Source organism: Poromitra crassiceps, assembly GCF_964638095.1.
Source record: "Poromitra crassiceps genome assembly, chromosome: 5".
NCBI lineage: Eukaryota > Metazoa > Chordata > Actinopteri > Beryciformes > Melamphaidae > Poromitra > Poromitra crassiceps.
This window is the reverse complement of record NC_139642.1, coordinates 12,497,215-12,513,234: the sequence shown is the minus strand read 5'-3', so window position 1 is coordinate 12,513,234 and position 16,020 is coordinate 12,497,215. Positions and strand designations below refer to the sequence as shown.

Below are 16,020 nucleotides of genomic sequence, written 5' to 3'. Positions count from 1 at the left end.
ATATATATATATATATATATATATACAGATTATTATGATTATATACAGATTATTTTCCATCACACTTGGTCTTATGTTGTTTTGTTAAATGTTTTGTCTTATTGTGTTTATTGTATTCTTGTGTAAGGACCCCCTTAAAAGCGAGATGGTTCAACTCAAGGGGTTATATATTCCTAATAAAATAATGTCATGTTGATCTGACATTTACAAAGGCTTAGTTAAAATGTAACCAACAGTTTACTGCAGGCAGCTTTCACAAGCATTGTAACCTGACATGTCATACTGGGGCATTGGTGTTTCCCATAACATTCTCATGACCTGACAGCAGGGGTTCTCACACTGCAGCCCACAGACCTGCATCCCTTGCAAACATTTCTGGTGGCCCGTGATCAGTTAGACGACATGATGGTATTTGGCCCAATTCTAGGTTTACTGGAAGTGAAAAAACATGACATTAGTTATTATTACATTACTTATCAAAAGGATATCACCTATAATAGCCCAAATGTGTGTGATTTGGTGAAAGACATAGTTCAGAGATTGAATTGGAGCCTACTCTCTTTTCCCCCACTTTGCCAGAGTCAGAAACACATGTCTTCAGACAGACCTTGTTGAGGCTATTTGGTGTCGTCTGAAAATATGTGTCAAACAGCAATATCACAATATATTGTCTCAATTGTTGTTGTTCAAGATTCAAGATTCAAGATTCAAGATTCAAGATTTTTATTGTCACTCCATGGTACAAGTACCACGTGTGAAATTCTTGTGCAGTGGACTCCATTTACGACATAGTACAAATAGGCAACAAGCAATAAGTAATAGGCAATAAGAATAGGCATCAATAAGCAATAAGACAGCAATAAGGCAATAAGAAATAGGCATCTATAAGCAATAAGACAAGTTGTTTGTGTGTGTGTGTGTGTGTGTGTGTGTGTGTGTGTGTGTGTGTGTGTGTGTGTGTGTGTGTGTGTGTGTGTGTGTGTGTGTGTGATGACCATGATTCATAATGGCATGACTTTTAGTCTAGAACAGGCTATTAAAGAAAATATTTGTTTTGAAATTATTTTGGGGTCCATTTTTTCTTGGGTGGCCCTCAATCCAATGTTTGGTTCATGTAAACCCATCAAACTATGAGAAGCCCTGCCTTAATAAATAAAATAACAATGCTATTTTACACTTCAAACAACCACTAAACTGTGTGTGTGTGTGTGTGTGTGTGTGTGTGTGTGTGTGTGTGTGTGTGTGTGTGTGTGTGTGTGTGAGAGAGAGAGAGAGAGAGAGAGAGAGAGAGAGAGAGAGAGAGAGAGAGAGAGAGAGAGAGAGAGAGAGAGAGAGAGAGAGAGAGAGAGAGAGAGTGTCACGTGTGTATGTGTGTGTGTGTGTGTGGGGGGGGGGGGGGGCGTGTACCTCCCTCTGAACGACAGTAACCTCGAGCCTCCTTTCCAGCATGGACCGGCCCCCAGCACGCGCCACCTTCACGAGTCCAATCAGAAGGCAGGGAATGCCCCCTCTCCTCCTCGTGCAACAACACGGGGTGACGACGCGCGTGTCACTTCCGGGCTCAGATGACAGAAAGCGGACAGATTCGAGCCGCTACGGGGATTCATTCAATTCAACGCAAAGCGTTTTTCAGAGCGTGCCTAAATTAAAGGGCGTTCGGCGTGGTTGCACCGTTTCTGTAGCCGGGGGCACCGGGAGTCCGGGACACCGGGGGCGACACATCGAGAGGTAAGCGTTTGTTTCGTTAACGTGCCGGTTTGTGCCCAGATGTGCGGGATGCAGCAGCTGCGTCACACTCCCGCAGATAGACAGGAAAACACCCGGAAGTAAGGAGATCTGACCTTCAAAATAAAACCATATTGGGCTATTTGTCAGTTAACATGTAATGTATGTCTGTCTGTCTGTCTGTCTGTCTGTCTGTCTGTCTGTCTGTCTGTCTGTCTGTCTATCTTCTGTAGTCCCACTGTGGCATAGGCTACGCCCTACTGTTACTTTGCTTAACTTTGAAATAGCCATTTAGGCTACTTGAGTAGAAGAATTACTGGTCAAGTTGAAGTAAAGCATGAGCAAAATAAATTGTTCTGAAAAATGCTAACGTTTAGGCTACTACTTGTACTTGATTACAGTAGCCTAATTTCCCTACAGTAGCCTAATTGCATTGATTAATTCCACCCTTGCCTATGAGGTTCTGTGACTATATGCTGTGGAAGGGACATTTTGGATAAGGGACCGTTCGTTATTTAGGGAAGGGGCCACTGGAGGAAAATAGGGGAGGGTAATCTTGTTTTGAATTTAGTTTGAGGGAGGGTACATTCTCTTTAATTTGAGTCCAGGGGAGGGGTATACAATTTTGATTAGATAAAAATATATAAACTTTTTGTTTGTGTGTAATGTTTGCTTTTCGGACTTCAACAACTACTGAGTTGCTTCATTTACACCCCTCCTGTCCAAACTGTTTGGTATGTCCCGGTGCATTGTTTCTCTTTGGTGGTCTGATCTGTCGATCTTTGTGCTTGGCCTATCCAGACAGTAGGCGTGTACAGTATCTGGCCAATCAGTGGGCTCTGTTTGCCTCGACGGAGGGCTGGGGTCTTGTACGCACTGCTGGGGTAACCTATACGTTCATATCAGCGAGGCTGCGACAGGCTGGTGTGCTGTTGCTGCTTTCTTTCGGGAGCGCGAGTGGCTGACTCATTGTGATACTAATAGTTTGATTTGATTGTATAACTTAGTGTAAGACCACCATCCTGCAGGAGCCCTTACACGTAATTATTGTTGCTGCGTGCTATCATGACGTGGTGATATGTAACAAGTGTCAACCAACCTGTGCTGTGATGCTATGAGCTGTTTTAATTAAAACATATATATATATTTTTGTCGATAATAAAGATTCCTATTTTAATATTAAGCTGCTTCTTGGTGTGTGTGCCTTAACGGCGTTGGAGCCTGTGGCTGTGGTCTCTAGGTGCCACAATATGGAAGTAGGCTACATTTCCAGCACGAAAAGTCGAGCAAACAAACAGACATCGCATCACAAAATATATATGGGCGTTACGCCAGATAAGTCTAGGAAGTCACAGTAGAACCGAGTTACGGCTCACTCATCTCCTAAATTACGTAAAGTCTACAAGGGATATTTATACCACCAGGATGACATATATGTTTCACATAGGGTTGTGTTTTGATTTCGAGATTTTATTTTGTCCAATATTGAAATGTTCGACAATTGCATGTTGTGTTAACATTATTTCTATCTACCTTTCTATCTATTTAGGCTAATTTGGATGCTATTTGTTATCGAAATGTACCTCAATGGATGCTGGGAGATTTTACATGTGTGGCTTTGTGCCTGTCTGCTGAGGGAGTGAGAGAGAGAAAGAGAGGGGGGACAGAGAGTGGAGAGTCCGCCACATAGAACCGGCTAACTTTTTTCCATCAGTCATTCACTGCTATTTAAACACAAATATTGATATACACAGACTGAAGATTGTTTCACAAGCGAAAATAGCATTATGTAGCGACCAGAGGAGGCGGTCGCTCTGATTGGTGACAGTTCTGCTCTTAAGAAGCGCAAAGGATTATGGGAGTTCATGTTCTTGTGGGAAGCTTCTTACTGTACAGTTAAAAACGTGGTTTAGTGATGTTGTGCATATGTTTTGATTGCATTATGTGGTATTATGGCAATGTTTGTGTGGCCAGGATATGTTTAGTTTTACTATCAATGTAGCCACCACGACTGAGACTGTTAGTGTGTTTGATCACCTCTGGCCGGAGTTTCTGGAAATGTTAGGTTAAAAGTAAGATATCTGTGTCAGTCTGCATTCTTCCACGCAAACTTGCCACAATATTGTTTGGGGAGGGTTAATTATAATTTTCAAATCGCTTCGGGAGGGTTAAGGAAAAATATATTTTGATCAGGGAAGGGGCACAGCTTTTTATTTCAGAGCACACCAAATTCCTCCAGTGACCCCCTTTCTAAATAACGAACGGTCCCTAACACAATAGGCCTACAGATTCCTCCCATAGAGATTTTCTTTATTTAGGTCTGGTACTTCACTTACTTGGCAACATGCATGTTGTTCATGGTGCTTGGTACCATGAAAACCGTAACCGGAAGTTATACTTTTTATTCTGGCTAGCTTGACACCGTTTGGAGCGTGTCTGGCTCACTATTGAGAAATTAATACCTTGATACCACCAACCTGGCTAGTATGCACTACTATAGTAATACAATCTGCATTCACCGTGCAGCACTATGTGTGTTGTGCTCATTGAGAAAATGGAAGAAGAATGACTAATTTATAAGCGTCTTATGGTGTTACAGTTCTGTCAGTGAGCAATGTGGACATGCAGGAATAGCTAGATTGGGGATGAACCGGAATTATAAGATCTATTTTTTTTTACATTGCTTATACACATTTGTACAAATTGTACACGTGTCACAAAAGCATATTGTAATCATGTAAAAAAAAAAGTAGGCTACAGTACAATTATGATATTCAAGCTAAAGGATTCTTTTTTTTCTATATTCCCCCCCCAATTTTTTTTGGCCCATTTTTATCCCCCATTAGTGCTAATTTTAATTTATTTATCCTGGTTGCTGCTCCACCCTCTGCCGATCTGGGGAAGCTAAAGGATTCTTATTCACTTTTAATATGAGTGAACACACCCCTCTCTCAACAGTCCTCCACATTCTAACATTCAAAGCCTTGCAAGCTGCTTCCTCCATGCTGGCCAGTTGGACGTGTTTGCACTGCTGGAGTGCATTGTTGGCGCATGGCAACGGTTATCAAATTGTGGAGTCCTTTAGGGAGGGCCTGTGCCTATACACAGAGATGCTATTGTCTGGCAGGGATGGTCCGATGTGATTTGAGAGCACACAGACTGCACTGACTTCCTCCCGCTAAGCCATATTCCCAAGAATATGCCAGCAAGCCTACGTGATTATGGCGTTCTAAAAGATATCTGGAGTAAATATGATATTTATGAACTCAGTAGGCTGTTGAGTGAGGGTTGAAAAGGGCAAACGTTGTGCCTGAACTTCCTTATTACCTGAACTTCCACCTCTAACCAACGGTGTTGGGCAAGTTACTTTCAAAATGTAATATACTACATATTACTAGTTACTTTCATTTGAAAGTAATAAGTTACTTTACAATATTACTGTCTGTGTAGAGTAACTTGTTACTTGTTACACTACTTTTGCATTACTTTCACGAAAACAACAGCAGCAGTAGAATGACATCGCCGCCCCGGAACATCCCGAAAAATAATTTAAACCGTCTTGAAGTCAGTGTAAACCATCCAAAATTCTAAATGTTATTCTTTTCCTTTGTTATTGTCATCTATAGTGGTTATTTGCATAAAAAAAACACAGTTTGATTAGGAAATGATTGTATCTTTTTTAAATATGTGCTTTGATTTAATAAAATGTAACTCAATTTGTAACTTGAGTTACTTGACAAGGGTTAGTAATATATTGCATGTAATATGTTGCTTTTGTAATGAGTTACCCCCAACACTGCTAACCAACATAGTAAGGTGCAGCATATCTCATTATGCACTACAGATTATATGCTGTAGGTGGGTATGCAGTATTAGTATACTAATAACCTGTAATCCATGTCAGAAACACATAAGTAGAGAGTTTATAATGGACAAAGAAACAGATTGGTAACTGGCATGTCTGCATAATAGTTTGTGTCACCATGCACAGGGTCTGAGCCACATAATCCAGCCAGTTATGTTGTTTCACTCAAATCATGCTTAAGACCACTCAGAGCTTTGGCAAGCTTTTGATTACGCCATTATCTGGAATGGGCAAAAGAAATGCACTCAGGCCATGTTCACATTACAGGCAAATCCCATTTGCTGATAAAGTCATTAATCACCATTATCTTGATTGGTTTCCCAAATCTGATTTGGGAGTGTGTCCGCACTGCCACAAATCTGATTCTCAAGTCGGATCTGTGTGTCCAGACCTAAACAGCCTATCTGCATGGGTTGCTATGGTAACGACGTGGGCGTCAGTAAATACGTACGTTGGTGACGTGGTTTTTCTGCGCAGAAGCATTTGATGACGAGTTGCGAGTGACGTTCAAATCAGATTTGGTGGATCTGCGCGTCCGCACTCAAGACACATCAGTCGAAAGCAGATTGGAAACTACCCCCATATGTGGTTTGGGACAAGTGACACATATCAGACTTGGAGCATCCAGACTCATAAAACCAATCTGGATAAAGTCATTAATAGGTCACTAAAGTTCACAAATCAGATTTGGCCTCCTAGTCTCAGACTCAGGCTACATTCAGACAGACAGACTCCAGCGAGACGCAGTGGCCGCAGCGTGTACTGCAGCTGTAGTACGCCGATTGTAGGGATCAGTGTCTCATGTCAGCACCCCTTTCTGCCTTCTCCCCTTCAAAACAAGCATGTGTGCGAGGCGAGCGAACCAGGAAAAGACGATTTTAAAAGTTTGTAGGCTGTTTTTGTAGGCAGGCTTTCATTGACAAAATAACCGGATCACTTTGATTGTGAGCCTATATGACCACTGCGTGTTTTTCATGCGGACTTACCCCCCATTGACTATGAATGGAGTGCGGGGAAACCAATGCAGAGCGCTGGATCCTGTGTGAATCCAGCCTTTAGGCTAGTGTGTGTGTGTGCCTAGCTATCATGCGCCCACTCACCCATACACACAAACATTCCACAGACACCCTTTTTACAATCACACACACACACACACACACACGCACACGCACACACACGCACACGCACACACACACACACACACACACACACACGCACACACACACACACACACACACACACACACACACACACACACACACACACACACACACACACACACACTGTCATCAGGACTGTGTCGTGTGCTGGCATGTCGTTTCACCACAATGGTCATTTTGAACTTTTCAGCCTGCTTAGCTGAGTGGGTGACGTCGCCACACAAAAGAGCCCATTCACACTATCCCTTAAGGAAGCAATGGTGCCCTCTAACAAACACATGCACGCATGCACACGCACACGCACACACACACACACACACACACACACACACACACACACACACACACACACACACACACACACACACACACACACACACACTGCTCACCCCACTACCTTCTTAAAGGCCTTGTCAGAATATTACCCAATGAAGCCAGTGATCCGAGGCTGTTTCCAAAGCTGCTGCTTGTTGCAGAAAGCTGCTTTCCGTTGAGCAACAACAACATAATATTGCATCTGCTCCTCTACGCTATACTTTAAGGTAAGGCATTGGGTTTGTGCTTGCTTGTGTATCACCAGAGACCTTTAGATAGAGAGCCCCCACACCCGGGTTCCGCCAATAATAATTTGCTCTCCTAAATGGGCGTGGTTATCAGCTTGTGATTGGCTGTCTGTCAATGGTGTGGCACTTCATTGGCTGACCAGTCCCCTAATGGGGGCGTGGCAGTGGCGAAACCTCCGTGGCACAGATACAGGAAGTGACTGGAAGTTGGGGTGTCTCTGTTTATGTTAAAGGTCTTTGGTATCGCTGTGGTGCAAATTCTAATATGAGGGTCATAAGCTTTTGCAGAGAGAGAGAGAGAGAATGAATGAAAGAGAGTGGAGTTGGGCTTGTGAGTGGGGTTGTTAAGGTGTGGTTGGATCATTAGGAAACGCCCTGCTGGCCATGTGCTGTCATTGTGTGTGTCTGACTCACTCAGCCTGTCAGGCTGGAGCCACTGGAGGAACTGGCTTGTCTCTGCTCATTGGGGAGTGCAGGGTTTCGTCCAGGTATATTAATGGCTGCCAAAGTAAAGGCCATATATTTTAGCTTTAATTATTATTATTATTTTTTAATCCATGCTAGAGAACGACACCATCCGCGATCGATGAACTAGCGGACAATCTCCCGTCGCTCTGCCCTGGAGTGACTGGAGAGATAACGCAGATCAAATCAAAACCAAGAAATGACAGGTGTGTTTTGTGTGATTGATGTTCTGCTCTGTGTGTGTGTGTGTGTGTGTGTGTGTGTGTGTGTGTGTGTGTGGAGATTTAAGTGCCAGTCTGGGAGCACCTGGTGGTACTGAGTGTGACACACACACACTCACACACACACACACACCCTGCCAGGCAGCACCTGGGTGTGAGTCCTACCTGGGCATCGTAGGTACACACTGGCTGTTGTAAGGCTATAACCCGTAGGCAGACAGTGACACACAATACAACCTCCTTCCCTCTGTGACCGCACCAACACCTTATCTCCTTTCCCTTGTTCAATGTGCCAGGTTGCACCTGGGCACAGCACACAGGGCACTCCCCACTGCTATATCAAATAGCCTAGAGTCTGTGGACATAGTGGCTAAGCTAACTCCACCATCGTACAGTTACAACATCACCAGGCCTAGGGCATATTCAAGCCTCTTGATTCAGTTTAAACTTCTTTGAACTATTATTCTTATATTATTTTGTAAAAAATTGGGTAGACTAGATCGGTGGTTCCAAACCTTTTCGGACTCATGGCTTGACCTGAAAATCTCAAAAAAGTTAGGGGCTATATAGGCTAATTAACACATTGAGTGCCAAGGACGTCTGTGCACGTCCTAAAAAAAAGTAACGAGGAGTGCCAAGGACGTCTGTGGACGTCCTAAAATCATAATTCATATTATTCCATAATTCTGCTGTTTAAGGTCGTACCTAGCCAGTGAGCATGAATCCCTTCAAGGGATCACACGGCGCCACCTTAAACATCGTCACGGAAGCTGCGCCACCCACCTCAGATCCTTACTTTGTGCAGGAGAAAACGGAGAAAGCCGTGATCAAAGAGGAAACCGATGCATGCTTCAGCCAGAGCCGTATATATTGCTCTGTCTACAGCGGAGAGTGGGCTCGGCTGCATCCGCGCTCACAACTGAGCTCTTATGCTTCTATCTATCTCCACACGATTTCCTGCCAGAAAGCCAGCATCTGAAGCCGAACGGCCAAGCCTTTTCGTTCAGTCGCGTTTGCCAGCGCGCATCATTTCCTTGATGCGCGCTGGGATCTGTCCGGGGCAAAAACGGAGTCGAGAAAACAAACTCTGTGCGTGTGGGAGGAGCCCGCAGCTCAGAGGTGGAGAGGGGGGGGAGGGGAGAGGGGGGGGGCACGCAGGCTGCACAGAAACCGCACCACGCCACCACATCAGAAAACACCAGCCAGAGTCAGTGAATGTGCTCGAAATTAGAGTGCAAAAGGTATTCATAAAAGTGACTATATCTTGGAAAGTAAAAAAAAACGACAGAAAACCCTTGAAAGTGCACTTTTTTCAGAGGCTGCCATTTCATAATGGAACTGTCTAGAAACAAAATTTCTTCTTTGGAAGAAGAAGGAGTGTTCAATGTTTCATTAAAGTCCAGCCCCGTCAATATAGCCATAATAGAAAAAATTCTATAGCTGTTTTCAACTGAATGGAAGTGAATCTGGCACAGGCTGCAGACAATTTTACTGAAGCGCTGTGGCACTCAATGTGTTAACGGATAATTGATTACAAATTAAATAGTGGTATCATTCAACAATGGAGAAATGCATTCTCATAAATAAAAATGACCCCCCCCCCCTCCACAAAGTTCATCTTAGGTTACATGTAGAGCTGCAACTATCGATTCTTTTAGTAATCGAGTATTCTACCGAATAATCCATCGATTAATCGAGTAATCGGATAAGAACCCTTTTTTGTGTTTTCAAAGGCTTATCGTAAATATACACCAAAAAATAAGATAAATCTCTTCAAATAAACAACTACATTAGTTTCTTTCTTAGAAAAAACAACATTTTTATTTTTAAATTGCATAGAACTGGCAGTGGCACCATTCATCTTTTCAACCTGACGTTTGAGTTCTTCCAGTGTACAGCAACCGTTAAATAATATGAATGAATGGCTTACTAGCTAGTTTACATCCTTCATTTACCTTACAGCTGCATGACACACACACTCTTTCTCTCTCACACACACACACTCACTCTCTCTTTCTCTCTCACACACCAACAGGCTAGTGTGATCACACACACACACACACAAAACGCTGTTAAATTAGCCGCTAACGTTAATAGGTTGAGCTTTGTATTTCTCACAGAAAACGGTCCAAACTTCTCAGAGAGAGCGGTCGGTATTCACTAAAGCCTTCATATCTCAGGCTCTGTAGTACATAGAAACATAAAATAAAAAGCATTTGAGAGCTTAACCCTTTGGCTTTTCGTATTATATTTGCTCTAATGTTAATTTAAAAAAAAAGATCTTTAACCCAAAAAAATAAAAATAAAAAGATTCTAATGCATTTTAAGAAATGTTAATAAAGATTACGGCAAATGTAACCCTTCCAAATAAAAAGCCACGGGTTTAAGCTGTCAAATGCTTTTTATTTCATGTTGATAGCTACTATACAGGCTGAGGAAATACGTTCTGTTAAACCCTTGACAACTACTGCAGCAACGTTAGCGTTAACGCTAACGTTAACGATCTCTGTTTTGCAGTCGTTGTGAAGACAGTGAAAAGCCCCGTTATCTAACAACTACAACGGCAGTGAAACAACTTATCCAGCTAACGCTAGCTAATTAAATAACGTTACCTGATGTTGTAGTCGATGCCTCTCTCAACGTTACAGCTGAGGAGGTGCTGCTAACGTTACCTGCGGTGCGCTGCCTGCTTCATTCACCCTCAGCCTATCTAGTAATACGTTACAGTCTTCAGCATTTAGCTACTGTAAATATATCTTGTGTTTGACCATGCTTCCTCAAGTTTGAGGTGTTTCCCTGGCCAGCTTTGCCATTCACATCACAAATGTTGCAACCAGTGTTGTCTGAGTCTATCTTGGGAAAGTGTAGCCACATTTTCGGGTGGACCCGTTTGTTGATGTTTTCAGGTAGAGTGACGTAGTGACGTAACGCGCTCTCGCGTGTTGCCTTAAGGTTCCGTCGGAATTTCTATTTTACCCACTCTCTTCTATTACTCAGATGCGTGTCGAGGCGAATCATTTTGGCCTCGATCAATTTAATTATTCGAGTTATTCGAGGTACTCGAGGAATCGTGACAGCTCTAGTTACATGAGGAAAATGGCTGAGCTCTATAGTTGGGTAACCAACCAGTAAGCACATTACTGAGCTGTCTGACTCTGTCATGAAACACAGAGCCAGTATTTTCTCACGTGTCACATAATGATATTCAAATGTAGAGATGCTACAGGAAGTCTATTTTTTGACAGCAGACCGAGACCTTGTGTAAGACGTGTAAAACCATGGGAAGCGAAACTGTGGTGAAGCTAGTTCAAGTCCACCTCACGCCCTAATTCTGATCCACCAGAGCGATCTTCTGCTTATCCTGGTAGACTGTATCCTCTATGCTGTCCACATTCACTTCAGACAGACTGTATCCTCTATGCTGTCCACATTCACTTCAGACAAACTGTATCCTCTATGCTGTCCACATTCACTTCAGACAAACTGTATCCTCTATGCTGTCCACATTCACTTCAGACAGACTGTATCCTCTATGCTGTCCACATTCACTTCAGACAGACTGTATCCTCTATGCTGTCCACATTCACTTCAGACAAACTGTATCCTCTATGCTGTCCACATTCACTTCAGACAAACTGTATCCTCTATGCTGTCCACATTCACTTCAGACAAACTGTATCCTCTATGCTGTCCACATTCACTTCAGACAGACTGTATCCTCTATGCTGTCCACATTCACTTCAGACAAACTGTATCCTCTATGCTGTCCACATTCACTTCAGACAAACTGTATCCTCTATGCTGTCCACATTCACTTCAGACAGACTGTATCCTCTATGCTGTCCACATTCACTTCAGACAAACTGTATCCTCTATGCTGTCCACATTCACTTCAGACAAACTGTATCCTCTATGCTGTCCACATTCACTTCAGACAAACTGTATCCTCTATGCTGTCCACATTCACTTCAGACAGCAAAAAGGACCCTGCCACAGAAAGCAGGTTGGGGGGGGGGGGCATTGGATGATACTCGGAAGAGGAAGTGTCCCCAATCACTCAGCCCTGTCCTGGCTGGGTAACAGTCCAGCAGCCTCTGATGCAGAGAGGTGTCCTGACTGGGTAACAGGACACTGGTGCAACAATGCTGCTGTAGTTTGAGAGGAAGGAGGCTGTCCCAGAGGCAGCAGGTGGCTGTTTAGGAGGAGAGCTCCGCCTCCGCTAAACTCTCTCATTTATTCATAAGTCTCAAAAGAACACTTCAGGGGTGAGTGAGTGTGTGTAGGTGGGAAGTGGGTAAGGTGTGTGTGTGTGTGTGTGTGTGTGTGTGTGTGTGGGTAGGCGGTTTAGAAAGGGATGTGGTCAAGGGGGGAAGATTAGCTTCTCCCTCATATGAATAATGTATTACTGCTGCTAAAATAGACTATTGGAGGTCTAATGCAATGTGTGTGTGTGTGTGTGTGTGTGTGTGTGTGTGTGTGTGTGTGTGTGTGTGTGTGTGTGTGTGTGTGTGTGTGTGTAGTTTAGCTGCCCAATATAACAGCAGTTGATGATGAAGTTATGACAAAAGGCCTTAATGTCAGAGAGTAACTGTGAGTTTGGAGGATTTACCCAGAAATGAAGTCACATGAGGCCATTAAAAACAACGTCTTCTTCAGTGTGTGGTGGGATGGAGGTGGTGAAGAGGTTCAGCCATCGTTGGTGAGTCCAGCTCTCTTCTGGACGGAGCTCTCGCTCTCTGGCGACTGTTTAGGACTTGGATTCCACTGTTAAGTGTTGCTTCCTCACTTCCTGTGCTTGGAGAAGATTCCCCACCAGTGTAGTGACCATAGGGCTGGACAGTATCCAGTGTAGAGACCATAGGGCTGGACAGTATCCAGTGTAGAGACCATAGGGCTGGACAGTATCCAGTGTAGAGACCATAGGGCTGGACAGTATCCAGTGTAGAGACCATAGGGCTGGACAGTATCCAGTGTAGAGACCATAGGGCTGGACAGTATCCAGTGTAGTGACCATAGGGCTGGACAGTATCCAGTGTAGTGACCATAGGGCTGGACAGTATCCAGTGCAGAGACCATAGTACTGGACAGTATCCAGTGTAGAGACCATAGGGCTGGACAGTATCCAGTGTAGAGACCATAGGGCTGGACAGTATCCAGTGTAGTGACCATAGGGCTGGACAGTATCCAGTGCAGAGACCATAGGACTGGACAGTATCCAGTGTAGAGACCATAGAGCTGGACAGTATCCAGTGTAGTGACCATAGGGCTGGACAGTATCCAGTGTAGAGACCATAGGGCTGGACAGTATCCAGTGTAGAGACCATAGGGCTGGACAGTATCCAGTGTAGAGACCATAGGGCTGGACAGTATCCAGTGTAGTGACCATAGGGCTGGACAGTATCCAGTGTAGTGACCATAGGGCTGGACAGTATCCAGTGTAGAGACCATAGGGCTGGACAGTATCCAGTGCAGTGACCATAGGGCTGGACAGTATCCAGTGTAGTGACCATAGGGCTGCTGGACAGTATCCAGTGCAGTTACCATAGGGCTGGACAGTATCCAGTGTAGAGACCATAGGGCTGGACAGTATCCAGTGCAGAGACCATAGGGCTGCACAGTATCCAGTGTAGTGACCATAGGGCTGGACAGTATCCAGTGTAGTGACCATAGGGCTGGACAGTATCCAGTGTAGTGACCATTAGGGGTGGGACAAAATATCGATACTCACGGTATCACGATATTTCCACTTGCGATACATTATCGATACACTGGCACCAAGTATCGATATGTTTATTTAAAAAAAACAAAAAAAAAACAGGCTAAAATATTATGCTGTGTGTGGTAGTTGAAACATAGTTTCAAGTTGATGTTTATTTATGTTTGTAGTTGAAACAAAAACATAAATACTGTAGGCTACATGAATGGAAATGATTGCTCATTAATATCTACTTTTAGAAATTATATCGGTAGGTAGGTTATATAGGTTTTCTTGTTTTAATAATAATAATAAAAAGACTTAATGTGTAACTTTTCCTCCGTGGTATCGAAAATGTTATGAGTGAGTGAGTGAACTCAGAGAGTTCATGTCAATTCTGCTAACAAATACATAATACCTGCTTCTTGCCTTTTAGGGGTATTTTTTTCTCTTCAGTTACACAGGTATCGTGATGTATCGTCTTCCAATATATCGATTATCGCAGAATCGCTGTATCGTGATAATATCGTTATCGAGGGCCAAGTATCGTGGCCATATCGTATCGTGAGCTACTCAGCGATTCCCACCCCTAGTGACCATAGGGCTGGACAGTATCCAGTGCAGTGACCATAGGGCTGGGCAGTATCGATATTATATCGATATTGTGATATGAGACTAGATATCGGCTTAGATTTTGGATATCATAATTTCAGGATACAAACTTTAAGTGTTTTCTTTTCCTGGTTTTAAATACTGCATTACAGTAATTAAGTGATGAACTGACCAGACTGTTCTATTATTTGCCTTTACTCAAAGTATACCAAAGTATTTGTGGATATACTTTGTCAGTATATCCACATTACTGATAATTATTTATCAGTAATCTTGATCATTGTGTAAAGTCTTGTTTTAGTCTCACATGCGGCTTTGACTTAACTGAGCATTTAGCCCACTCCATAGAAAAGACTGAGCTATATATAGTGTATCTCCATTCAGCCTCAAAATACCCCATGCTGATAATAATAGCAATGGAATCTAGGCAAGTAGGCCTAATGTGTGGTGTCAGTTAGTGGAGGCGGGACAAGCTTCTTTGTTGCAGCCATACTTTGTGATTCAGGCAGATAAGAGGTCTGTATTTGAATATGCAAATCTTCATGTGCCAAGGCATGTGGACAGAACAACAACTACCTAGTGGACAGAACAAGAACTACAGGCAGCCTGGTCAGCCATGGCAGAGGGTCGCACTGATCTCTGTTCAGCACCCTGGACAGCTCCCAAATACTGCCACCGTCAGGCGGTGCAGTCTCCATCACCACCCTGCACAACGAGAATGCAGAAGTGTGTGTGTGTGTGTGTGTGTGTGTGTGTGTGTGTGTGTGTGTGTGTGTGTGTGTGTGTGTAAGTGTGTGCGGGCAATTTGGGGGTGACACAAACTCAAAATCCACGCAACACATACAGTATTTATACTATAGACCGTAGCACTGTAAAAATGATCCATTGTCAGACACACACACACACACACACTGTGACACACACACACACACACACACACACACACACACACACACACACACACAGCTTTCACCCAGTTGAGGGAGTGTGTGGTGATCCTGTCGTCTCATCATTGTGTTGAATAGGGGCAGTGGGGCCAGTCAGGAGGTAGTCTCTTAAAGGGGCCATATTATGCATTTCTTAATTTTGTATCATATATATGTTGTTACAATCTTGGATGGTCATATTAAACATGGGCTAAGCTTCAAATAAATATGTGAAAGTGTTTTAATGTTACCCCCATGAACCCCCCCTCTCGCCCATGAACTCTCGTAGACGAGATGACATGGATTTATGCCGATTTTGTGCGAGAACCATAGTTCTAGTGACGTCAGTAAGGACTTGTTACCATGGTGATGCCAACTTTGCCAAGCCTAGCCCGGGCCCGCGGCGCCGCGCCCTGCCCCTCCCTCCCTTCCCTGTTCTGACATTCCAGTAGACTGCCGCGACAGTGTGGGATTTCTGCATTCTGGCCTCATTTCAATCTAGTATTAAACATACTATTGGTTCATGTTGGAATAAGAACACTGCTTGTATCGATAAATATGCACCATTACTACTACAAAATGAAAAAATAATTTTGAAAAAGACCGAAATAACAACTCGAGCTCTGTTTAGAGAGGGGAAAATCAGCGTCAGGCTGCTTGGAGGAAAACGGCACACCAAACAAATCGTCACTCCTCGCCTTTGAGAAAATCTCCAAGGCTGTGAGACGCTGTGTTTGCTGCAGCCAAACGTGCAGTGTCCCCTCCGTCTCCCTCTCCCTCTCTCTCTC

At 43.6% G+C, this 16,020-nt stretch overlaps 1 protein-coding gene across 1 annotated transcript in view; it reads left to right on the top strand.

Annotated features, from left to right (window-relative positions):
* Nucleotides 1-1,588: 1,588 nt before the first annotated feature.
* LOC310777515 (fatty acid CoA ligase Acsl3-like) overlaps nt 1,589-16,020 on the top strand; it is a 76,784-nt gene continuing 62,352 nt past the window's right edge. Inside the window, exon 1 of the mRNA XM_083637867.1 lies at nt 1,589-1,728. The gene's annotated coding sequence lies outside the window, so the exon portion shown is untranslated. The remainder of the gene's footprint in view (nt 1,729-16,020) is intronic.